At 29.5% G+C, this 13,075-nt stretch overlaps 1 protein-coding gene across 1 annotated transcript in view; it reads left to right on the forward strand.

The window, feature by feature from the left end:
- The first annotated feature begins 12,914 nt into the window (after positions 1-12,914).
- The window catches only part of LOC145313731 (dual specificity protein kinase CLK2-like), a 317,678-nt gene continuing 317,517 nt past the window's right edge, over positions 12,915-13,075 (forward strand). The window contains exon 1 of the mRNA XM_080153290.1: positions 12,915-12,932. The gene's annotated coding sequence lies outside the window, so the exon portion shown is untranslated. The remainder of the gene's footprint in view (positions 12,933-13,075) is intronic.

The following is a 13,075-nucleotide window of genomic DNA, read 5'->3' on the forward strand; positions in this document are numbered from 1 at the left end:
TACCTTTAAACAGGTTTTAGGCTATTTTTGTATTTTTCACATTTTTCTCCATATCTTTGGTGTTTATGGTCCGATTTCCAAAAAAATTTCAGTTAAAGATATCAAAATTAAATTTCCAGTCGTTAAAAGAAAACAACCTTGACAGTCAGACTGCCTTTTTGCAGGTTTTTGGGCTTCGCTACTTATGGATGTTGTCATCCTTGTTATAAACATGTTCAATCCATATGATAATTATATTGTGATGTTTTAAAAAAAATATTACAATGCTTTTAACTAATATCTTTCGTCGTCTATACCTTTTCCAGAGATCGGAAGCCGCGCCTCAGCCGCGCATAAGCCTCAGTTTTAAACCTGCTTGTGAGCATAAAAAGAAATTTCAGAAGGAAGGATTGTCTGCTTATGAGCAGTTTTATACATCCAGCTAAATTTTATAGTGATAAAATGAAGATTTCACTGAGGCTTACACGCGGCTTCCGATCCCTGACCTTTTCTATTGTTTAATAAGATTCCCAAGGAATTTTTCGATTATCCTATTGCTATTATTTATATTTGGTGGATTTATATGTATACCTCTCGGTTTACCACTAGATTGAAATCTAAATGACTTGCTAGGATAATCTGCACTCTTTAATGCAGAAACTATATTCAAAACAGCAAGTTTTTGGAACGCGCCTACTCTGTCATTGGCTATATCAGACATTAATTAGTATGTTCCATTTTAATGAGTGCTTTTTATTCGCGAAGTGTCTATAAAATGTTCTTAAAATCGATATATTATTACTTGGATGTTGTGTGGTATTCGGCAACCTTGAGCCATGTTCTATGGCAACCCTGACCTTGGTTCGGAGAAGGGCCGAGGGCCCTCCCCCGAGTACCGGGGAAGGGGTCAGCCTGACCCCTCCCTATGCTTTAAAATTAATGATAGATTTTGACAGCCTTATTATGGTTAAGCTGTATTGTTTGGTTCCCCCACCCTTTCCAGGGATGGGGGATCATTATTGCCCAATCTGATTATTGTATATGTATTTTATATTGATTTTGCTTTAGGATTATTTATTCCAATCTGTGTATTTATTATTTGTTGTATATAACTTTAGTAAACCTTAGACCCTGAATAAAGTAACATCTGAATAGACTCTGTTTATTATTTAGTGATTGTTAGAGAAGCGCAGCTTCTCTATAATATATGTGTCCACGTCTGTTCGCACTGCCGTAATCATTTGAACTTGGGTGTCTGCCATTTAACCGAGGCGGATACCACAGTTGCACTAGATTTTCGTGTTCACTAATAAAGTAAAACTTTTAGGTGGCTAATCCAACCCCTTTACCCTATCCCTTCTCTTTCTACTGGATAAATTAACTGAAAAATAAATGTTGTACATGTTAGCAACCTGAATTAAAGGACTTTTTTCCCTGTCAATACATCCACGTATATGCTTTATCCATTTGTCTTACTGCCTATTCAAATAATTATTAAATTTGCCGATTTATATATTATCAAAAGGCTTCGACATGTAATCATACAAAATTGTTAATAGTGAAAAGGATTAAAAGTTTTCTATAAAAGCATACAAGCATGTCCAAATTTTGCTATTTAAATTATTATTCGTATCTTGGGAACCCTGTTGAAATTAGCAAGCTATTATCTATCCAAAATGAATATATTTGCGTATAATTTGTGCATAAACATTACACGTGTAGTAAACATGGTTTTTGTTATTTTGTCAGACTAAAGTTTAGCCATCTTTTATGGGGGAGGGGGGGGGGGGGGGGTTGAAGTAATATCATTTTCGCAATGAAAGAAGTGAGGTAAATTGACCAAAACTATTTAATATAAATAATATTTTTACTCTTGGAATATTGGAACCAAATCGTTCTTTTTTTAAAAATTATTTTTAACTAAATAAGGAATGTCAACATCCTTTTAAAATTCTGAAATAGATATTTGGACAAAGTCTTTATACCATGAAATATAGTAGTTATTATGTACATATAATAATACCCTATTTTATAATTCCATAGATGAAGAGAGAAGTAACTAATTGAAGGATATAAAAACAATCTTAAGCTAAGAAAATACTTTTAAAGTAACTTTGATTTAAATATTATGTAAAAACGATATAACTATAAAATTAATAATTTAATCATTCAATAATTTAGATATTTTGAACAACTCCATATTTCTAGTCATAGATACCCTTTCTAACAATTTATTGACAACTAGCGACTACGCCCCTAGAAACCTCTAGGGTAACTTAATGTGGGAGGAGAAAAGACGCCCCACCTTTTTTTAAATTGAGGTTTAAAAATGAAAAGTAAGAAAAAATTTATTTCTTTTTTTTAGAAGGGGTGGGGGCATTTTTTATGTAAAGGGTGGATATACCCTCCCCTAAAATAATTTAAAAAGCTTACTGTAAAGGAGAACCATATCGGTTCAGTGGTTAGCAAGACTGTTTTCATATCTTTTTATCCCTGCTTTTAAAAGAGATTTAAAAGCATGCAAAACAAAGCCAGTGTTCAACCCTAAAATACCCCCAAACCAAAATTGCTCAAATTCCTTTCAATGTCGTTTCAAACAATAAACATTGTTGTTACTTAAAAGCACTAAAAACCAACTTTGATATTTAAAAATGCTCTTTTTATTCATTATGAAATTAAAAAATGCAGTTTCATTATTTTTAAAGTTAAATGATAAAAGTCTCTAAAATCGCGAAGCTGATTTGCTTATTAAATTTGAAAAACTTTTAGTTTAGTTTTACTTATCAATGAATAAACCTAATTTTGAGAAAGACTAAACTACATAACTTTTGTGTCACTTTTGAGGGAGACGATTCCTGTGACGTCATATACATTTCGGAAAAGAAAAAAAAAGGGGGGGGGGAAGAAAATCTCTTCAAAAGAGATGGAAGAAAAGGGAATCGTCTTCCTCAAAAGTGACACAAAAGTTATGTAGTTTAGTCTTTCTCCTAATTTTGCTTTATATTGACATTATAGCTATTTATACATTTTACTCTCGTTGTTATAACGTACTTTTGTAATCATGATTTTATTGAAGATTCAATAACACTATATTAGAGAGAATATTAAAATAGTTTTGTTTTATTAAAAATATATAAAAATGTAATATAACTCAAATCCCATTTAGACATTTTAATAATTTATTGGTCAATGATATGAAATCTTGAAATATTTTTATCTTTTGCTCACAAATATATAGTACTAAGTACTATAGAATCATAACGACGGCTATAAAATTGCTCTAAACACAAAACTTATAAAAATAATTTATTCCTATTAAACCTTGAAACATTGATTTGATATTCAATTTCTATAAATTGGGAAATTCTTTAAAAATTGTGTTTTCAGACATATTGTCGAATAAAATATCCTATAAAATAAGGTAATAAGGATTTGGTCTGGTCTGTCTGTTAGGATCTCGCCAACTGCTGTACCTATAGATAGGTCTACTCTACAGAGGCTTTACAACTGTTGTTTATAAACTTCATATTCTTTTAATAATTAACTACCCTATCTGTTCTATATTCCCTTTCCTTTTTAAGTATTTGATGCTTTTTAACCTTTGGGAGTAAAAGTTTTAAAATCCCTTGGGCAATAAATATCTAGAATTATTGTAAATCTGTGTGGAAGTATTGACTTGATAGAAATACATAGCTGACTCCAGTTATAATGTTTTCCATGGAGAATGTACATAGGTTTGGAAATTTTTAATCAATCTTTTTCTTAAATATCTACCAAGTCAGAATTTTAATCTTGTTTTAATTGGTAGCGTTTAAATTACCTCTCCATCAATAAATGTTGTTATTGTTAAGAATATGACTTAGCAACAGAAGATAACTGTTGGTATAATTAATTTTGAAACGGCTTGGCCGAGATTCGAACCCGTAACCACCCATATTCGTGATATAAATTAAAGCAATTTTTAGTATCATAGCCAGGAAATTAAAAGAAAGGCACATTCTATTCTTGTTAATAAAGGACTACCATATAAAGAACTCTTAAAACTTGTAATCAGCTTTTATTTTTAGTATGATGTCAAGGCATTCCTCTCAATTTTATTACAAGAAATTTAAATATTTAAAATTTTAATGCTAACTTATTTAAGAAGATGCTGCCTGTTAGCACGGAGGCTTTTAATAATATAAAATGATAATTATAAAGTATAACATCTATCATTATTTTAATCAATTAAATTGTAATCTTTTTTTATACGTTCCTTGATATTCTGGCTATCCTAGCAAAACCAAACAAAATTGGCCATATATTGGCAATAAAGATGTAAAACTAACACAATATCTATCAATTCCGGGGAGGCCAAGGTGATTTACCAAGGTTGACAAATAAAGGTGATTTAGTATCCTATTATAAAAAATGCTAAGGTTTTCTTTGTTTCATAAAAGACCTGTGATGGATTTGGCTATTTTTTTCAATTAAGTCTTGGCATAGCTTCAGGCCATTCCTTCTTCCTTCTTCGAATTTAGATCTCCTAACTGCAAGAAGCGCAGCCGAGAAAATACATAAAAATGAAATGGGCCTAAACATTATGAATAAAAAAACGAGGTTTGATAAAAAAAACCATAAAATAAAACGTGCAAATACAAGTTATTTGACCAGCTCTTACCAACAACAAAATTAATTCGGGAAAAAAATCTGGAAACCTATACATGGTCTTCTGCCGTCGTTGGGAGGTGTAACACTTGAATTGAATTTCAGTAGAATTGATGACCTTTTATCTGTCCACCAAATATTGTTTTTGATTTATTTCGCTTGTTGGCTATACCTTATTTTTGTTATTTAACGTCCCGTATACCTGTCCTTGGTGGAAGGGATGTGGAATTTGGCCACAATTTTGACAGAAATAGAAGAAAATAAATTCAAGAAATCCTTGTCTGGCGAATTTGAGTTTGTTGGCAACATGTATCTCAGCATACATTATTTATATAACAAGAAAGAACATATCCATATTACTCAATTATTTGAATAAAAGTGGCCATTGCTGACATATTAACAACATATATAATTCTAGCGATATTGTTTATAATATAATGTCGACATATAATATTTTATTATAGTCTCATGTTAATATGATAACAGCATATGCCTTTATAAGAGAACATCATAAGTTTTGAGGAAATATAAACCTTATATAATAATATTAATACTTATGAAATTCGTCTGACATCTCGGTGCAAGGAAGATCTGTATAAAGATCCTAACCTCCTGAGAGGTGTACCTAAATAGTGTAAACCTATTTCTCGTATTCATTCGAATCCGCTGGATAGGAACCGGTTCTCATCCATAGGAAAAACTATGTCTAGCATCGTATTATATCCAGCTTTCTGCGAATATAAAGATGTACAATCATAAGATTAAAATCAGTTTTTTTAACCGGCGCCTTTGGCACCTCGGGGCTAAAAAAACTGGTTTTAATCTTATAATTGTACATTCTATATCCGCGGAAAGCTGTTTATAATACGATGCGAGAAATAACTATAACTCTTATTTATACGAAAGTGTGAAGGTATTTTATCATCATATTTGATTCGGCCGATTATTATAAAAGATTAGAACCGGTTATCAGGTATACTGAAAAATCATGTATATCATAGTACTGCAGACAGTTTTCTACTAATAACAAAATAAAAATTAAAATTAAAATTCATACCAGTTTTGTTGAGGCCATGCTTCAATCTTACCATGTTTTATTTAAATTTTCGCGGATACCTGTCTATAATACGATGCGATATTAAATTACGAAAACTTCTAGGCTTAAAATTCAGACATTTTGAAAAATAAATTTCGTTTTACTATGTATTTGGGCAAAAAGTTTAAATTTGAAACTTTATAAAATCCAATATGAAATATGTAATATGAAGGTCAGTGTATTAAACTTTAAAAATAACTTTTTTTATACAAGCAGAAACTATAAAAAGCAAAGTGTCTACTAAGAAAAATATTCTTATAACGAAGCTACTCTAAATAAAAAGACCTATCAGTATTTTTACAGTATTGTTTCTGGGCAGGTTTTAATATATTTGATTAGGATGTAGGTCAACCCAATAAGATATATGGGAAGTAGAAAAAGACAATATCCCTAATTATTTTCACTGGTTGATAATAAAACAAAAAATGTAGGGCTTAGCCCATTGAAGCTGGGAGTGAAGCCTCTACTCAGAATCAAGCTTAAAAGGTTTAGTACAGTAATATTTCTCATCCACTTTTCAAAAAAAAAATAAAGATATCTTTTCGATATTTGATTTCAGATTTTGTCCGTTACAAATTCTGTCTTGGTTGGAGCAAATAGTTCTGAGTTGTGATAAAAACATTTAGTGTGGGGACAGTGCAGTTAACTATCATATAACATCTTTTTATTTGTAGTAAAGCTACTCTATATCTTAAAATGTCTGTTAGTCTGTCTGAAAGAAACGGTAGGGGAAAAGTAAATTTCTTAGTTGCTTTCAAAAATGACGGCTTAAATGTTTTAGTATGTTAGCATTTGAAGTAGCAGAATTTTTTAGAATTTAAATTTTTATGTCAATTTTTAAAAAAATTCTTGAATACAAAAAATTTTTAAAGGATAAACTTCCATTTTAGACTTAATTATATAGATGCATAGTTTATAGCATTAAGCTAAATCTCCACATCTTCAATTAACGTTCGTGTAAAAAATTGACTTCAAAATAACTGAAAATCATCATGATTTAAATGGACATTCTGTTAACTATGAAGTAGTTGGCAGTTGCTATACTTTCTAAAGCATATCTTTAAAACTATTCATGCACAGTTTTGATCCAACCCCATGCTAATGATGTATGAACGGACCAATAGACTGAGCATTAAATGAATTACAGACAAGCTTAGCTTTTAAAAAAATCAATATTTAACTCTGGAAAATAAAACATTATGGTATAAGAAAAGGTATTAAATACAAAATTTGATAAAATGCAAAAAAGTTTCTTTGATCCTGTAAGAGGAATTTTAGATTACATTATATAAAATTTTTATTTTTACATAAATGAATACTGTGTAAACACATAATATTACAAAAGGATGACAAAATTATATGAAAAGTGGTAATCAAATCAGATAAATAAACTGTAAAAAAAAATATAAGGATTTTGATATGAGATAAAAAGAATATTCTATAAAAGTAACAATAAAAATCTGCTTCTTATTCATAAAAAGATTGAAAAAATGCAAGAATCTAAAGTTTGGACGTACTAACTTTTTAGGACACATTAGTACTGCATTATTGGAAATTAACATTTCAAATTTTTAATTAGTAGAATAATTTCTAAGTCTTGAAATCCCTCTCCTGTTATTCCCAATTTTTTACTTTTCCTTATCATCACAGGAATCTTCACACATGACTTAGAAAATAAATATGTTTATAAGACCATATACAAAGAAAACGCACTTTTGTAAAATGTTTTCAAGCAAATCTTAACAGCTATTTTTCATTTTGCTGAACTAAACCCCATCCCCAAACATATTTAAGCTTGGGTGAGAGAGTTCCCCCCACAGTGATAATAAAATGTAATAAGATCCCTTTCTCCCTTATGAAGATATATATGTATGTGTCATTTTTATAAGTAGCGACAACACTCTACAACTTTAATTGACTTCTCCGAGCGTCCATTATTATTTTTTATTACCTCAATCTTTTATTGCTTTTTTGGTCAAGATAATAAACTATCTAAGGGGTTAATAGTTAATTGGGCCATTAAGAAGGCATCGCAACAAAAAATTCAATCTTGCCATTTGCATGCCTGAAGCAAAATCAATTAAAGCGATGACATATTATTTTAAACTGGGAATTAATTGCTTTATTTATATATCAAAGCTGTTAAACTTTTGGTTAAAATTATTCTTGTTTATTCCCCCCTTTCTTTGCTTAAGTCAAGAGATTTAAGTTTTAGGAATATATGTATTTCTAAAGCAAACAAAAAGACATTTTCTTTTTTGTTTCATTTTAAAATATGATTCTAAAAATAGGAAATGGAAAATTTCCTTTTTAATATTTCCTTATTTTAATTATAGCCCTTAAATTTGTGTGTTTTATTTAATTTAAACATTAAAATATATTTAGGTATTTTCTTTTAAAATTGGGAACAAAAAACAAAATGGAAATTAGTTATAAGGCTAAAATTACACACAAACCTTACATGATCAAAATCGATAATCTAAACGATATCAGTATGATAAGTTTATTTGATCTCGCTAACTTAAGAGAAACCTGATACCAATCAAAAATGTAAATCACACTCATGAGAAAAAATTTGAATAAATTGACATATTTTAATATGAATAATACAAAAATACTTATCATATTATTGAATTAGTGTATCGTAATGTTCTTACAGTGGTTTAGCTTGAGTTGGGCCTAATCAGATTTCGATAATTCAAACCTTTCCAACAATTAGTTTAATCTACAGAAGGGGTAATATTGCTAATCGGACTTATGTAAACATTTTATTGTCCATTCTTTTATCCTTCATGAATCCTGTCCAAATTATTACATAATATGTTATAAGCACTTATGATATTTTTAAAATCCTAACCTTTTTCACCCTTATACAGTAAAATTTTGTAAATCAGATTTCGATAATCCAAACCTTTCCAACAATTAGTTTAATCTACAGAAGGGGTAATATTGCTAATCGGACTTATGTAAACATTTTATTGTCCATTCTTTTATCCTTCATGAATCCTGTCCAAATTATCACATTATATGTTATAAGCACTTATGATTTTCAAAAAAAATTCTAACCCTTTTCCCTCTAATACAGTAAAATTTTGTAAATTAGGTCATTTAGACTGCTGTCAGTGTCATGTTGACTTATAAATCTTAGAAGTTAATGTGAAGGACTGATCTTTAGATAGGGTAATATAGTGCAATAATATTTTAAGTCTTACGGGCATTATGTATTACAATTACCGGCTACGCCCCTAGTAGCCATTAAGGTACTTATGATTGACCCGTCTCCCTCTATTTATTTTCAATTGAAAAAAATAGTTATAAACCGTCCCTGGACCTGTGAGAAGATTCACTGTAAACGATAATCATATTGATTCGGCGGTTTGCGAGATCCTACGCTACAGACAAAAAAGCTTACTATTTTATTTGATAGGATGTCTAAAAAGCCATTGCTAAACTTTTTTACTCTAACAAGCTTTTTTGACTTAAACTGACCAAAAGTGAACAGAAATAAACACTTATTTCCATTTTAAATAAGAAATAACTATTTTTGCTTATGGTTCTTGTAAGGAAATTAATCTAGCTATATGTCTCCTCATCTATAATCAATTAGAAATATGGTTAGATTTACCCCCATCTAACCCATCTACCCTTACATGAGGAGAGACCCTCCTTGTGTGAAGCCATTATTCCAGGTCATAGCCTCCCATAATCTCAGGCAGATTGATGATTCTTTCTACCCTTTAATCAGGGATACAGGGGTTGAGTAATACTAATTACCAATTCTTATAATTAAATAAATATTCCCTTTTATATTTCTTTTAATTTCAACAGCTTAGTAATTAGAATGAAACATTAAAAAATAAATTGTAAAATTAAGGATATTGTAGCTGGACAAAGTGTCGAAAAAAATCAGCCTTGTGACGTCATAAAAATGAGTGATTATTTATCTTTTTAGGGGTTGATTTACTTTTATTAAAAAATACACAAAAATCAATTTGACTAACGTCCAGTAAATTAAATAAAAAAAAAGTTCTAAAAAATTTAAAAAAAAACATAAAAAGAATTGTAGTTTTAAGATAAATAAAAAAAACCAAGTATTAGTATATTTTGAGTTTCCTACAGAAAGTGCAGTTTTTGCTACAATTTTACAAGAGCAAAAACTAGGATTGCACAACAATTCAAAGTTATATAATTGTGTTTTATATCTAGAATATTCTAGACTTTTTGTAGGAAACAAAAGCATAGTTTTTTACTGTGATTCAATAATTTCATCATTATTTTGTATTATGTAATTGTATATAGATACTAGAATGTTCTTAGAAACACTTTAATTATACAAGCAAAAACCAATGAATAAGTTTTTGTCATACATAAAAAGCTAATATTGCATCATGTGTAAGTTTCCAGAATCTTCTTTATTATATGACAAAAACTGATGTATAAGTTTTTATTAGGCTTTTTAATACATAAACGCTAGTATTGCATCATGTGTAAATTTCTAGAAACCTCTTTATTATATGACAAAAACTGATGTAGAAGTTTTTGTTATACTTTTTATTGCACAAAAAAGCTAGGATTGCATCAGATTATGCCATTAACTAAATTCTAGAACATTCTAAGATCTCAGTATAAATGGAGCAGCAAAGTATCTGGTTTTCAGTGGACTTTGCACACCCACTCACTCGTAACCTTTTATTTAACCTCTGTATCTCTTAATGTTTAACCTATCTAATGTGTTTATCTGTATACTATCTCTTTTCTTAACCATTCTGTTAGTTTTGATAAGAATGGTGTTTATTTTTATGTGTATCAATTTTTCATTTATCTTAATTTCTGTTTTACTCTTATTGAGATTTATAGAAATTTTACAAGTTCCCTGTTGGGACTTGTAAAAATCAAATGAAGCTCAAAACTAGAGAAATAGTCTAAGTTCTGAAAAATCATATACTTATGCTGCTTAAAAAATCTATCTTTAGCAAATTTATCTAAGTTTAACTATTATATCTTTGGACTTGTAAATTTACAAAACATAATGAAGTTTGATGATTATTTTTCAAAGTATTTGGATAACAAACAATTACATGTCAAGTGTAAAGAAAATCTTAAAGAATCAAATATTATAAGTTTAAAGTTTACTTTCTTATTAAGAACTTATGGTTTACACTTTGCAAATCCAAAGATATGTTTTAACTGTCATAAAACATATTTAACCTTATATAAAATAATTGAAAATAACTTAAAAAACATTATTATACTTATGTTAGAATACAATACTAAACTATGATACTCACATTTAATCAACAATAAAGTATAAACAATAAACACTTAGTATATTTTTCACTTTGGTATATATTGAATAATTTGAACTTGAAGTTGTGAGACAACAGTTCTTTATTGCACAAAAGTTGATAAATAATAGGAGATCCTCGCGTGGAAGTGTTTACAACACTTAGGTCTTTGTATTAATTTTGCCATTACTTAAGCAGTTTAAGAGTAAAAGTAAAACTAATTTCAAACTTAACTTATAAGCATATCATAACTTACTAAAGGACCTTTGCCTCTATATTATCTTGGTAAATGTTTATTATTTAAATATTCTTTATCTAATAGACTTTTTCTTAGAAAGCAAAATAATTACTAATTTAAAGCTTGTTAGAAAGTCCTAGTACCTTTGGAAGCGATTAGTAAAGAGCGGAGTTATTCCTGCGGAGGGAATAGCGTGATTAGTGATTATGTATATAGTTGATATTCATTAGGTTATGATAGTCTACATGTACAACTTATTAAAGGACCTTTGCTACTATATTGTCTAAATATAAAGTAACTTCAAAAATACTTTGATGATTTCTTTTTATTTAGAAATTCAAAGTAGTTGCTAATATCAAAGCTTGTTAGAAAGCCCTAGTACCTTTGGAAAACGTTAGTAAAGAGTGGAGTTCTTTCCTCCAACTTGATTAGGAATTATTCAAGTGCAAAAATAGAATCATTCTTAGTTGAGGGTTAGGAATCAACGTGGTTAGCAATTACATATATAGTAGATACAAATATTTTAAGTTTTGCAAAATTACTAGAGATTAAAGGACAGCTATCTGTAGGCGTTTGGAGCTTTAGGGACTGAAACGCACGACACAAATGCAATTGAGAGCCTTGTGTACAAGCAATTGCAACTAGATGACACTCTAGAGGCCCTAGAGAATGCTAGTATATTTGTGGCCATTGGTCGCGGCCCTAGGGGGACACTCGCACCGGTTGACACTCTAGAGGCCCTAGAGCACACCGGAACATGGGAACCTCTATAGTTGTACCTCTCTTTAAGGATGCTTGATAAGAAATATTAAGTTGTATAATACATGCTGAATTAGATTTTGGGACACTGATTAGTACAGCTCTGTAGCTTAATAGCTTGGATTCTAGGAGTAAGGGTACGGTAGCGCATCAAGTTGTACTTGTATAAGCCGGCTATGCAGTTTACTCTGAGTTTCTATTGTTATAAGAAAAGCTAAATACACCTGGTAGCTTGCTAGAGTTTAATTAAGCATTGGATAAATCTTTATTTATTTATTCTTGGAAAATCTCGCTTTATTTAATATTCTTGCAAATTATAGCTTATAAGTACTTCATAACATAATTTTAATCTAAGTTTAAAGTATTGAATTGAACTGCTTTTTCTTTGGCAAAGTTGAATTGTTTATCACATCTATCACTTGAATCAATTTAGTCTAACCAGCTAAATGTTGTAAACTTTGACAATATTGCGTTTAACTTATTCGGTTTGGTAGCTAAGTTTATGCTTTGTCATATGAGTTGGAGATTGGCTTCAACTTGGTTGGTATTCTCTTCTTGTTCTGAAACTTGGCACGTTTTATTAGAATTGGGAGAAAACATATCATTTGGTGCAACATCGGGTTGTTCAATATTTTTTTTTGGTGTAGAGGGGGGTGCATATTAGTTTGTTTTTTACATCAAAAAAAAACTAAAGCTGAACAGGTTTTACATTATACAGAGATTCAGAGGGTTATAAGTGCAAGTGCAAAGTAATATAACTAAAAAGTGAAGTGAAAATTTTTACATATATAATTTTTTCAATAGTGAATAAGTTAATTTGTAAGAACATACAAATTAAATTAGAGTGAAGTCTCTGCATTAACTTTTATTTTTTTAGAAATTGGTAAGAATATATCTGAAAAATTATTGCTTGATTCACTTCTACAAGAGATATATTCTTTGCTTCATCATAAGTACCAGACAGGTGGTAAGATAAATAAAAAGGAGTGTAGATAGATTCTTTTTGCATTACTGTACCAAAAGAAAATTTTGGGAAGAATCTTCTAATAAGTTTTATAACAATTATAAAAA

Source organism: Acartia tonsa, chromosome 3 (assembly GCF_053477335.1).
Source record: "Acartia tonsa isolate MP-2025a chromosome 3, ASM5347733v1, whole genome shotgun sequence".
In the NCBI taxonomy this organism is placed as follows: domain Eukaryota; kingdom Metazoa; phylum Arthropoda; class Copepoda; order Calanoida; family Acartiidae; genus Acartia; species Acartia tonsa.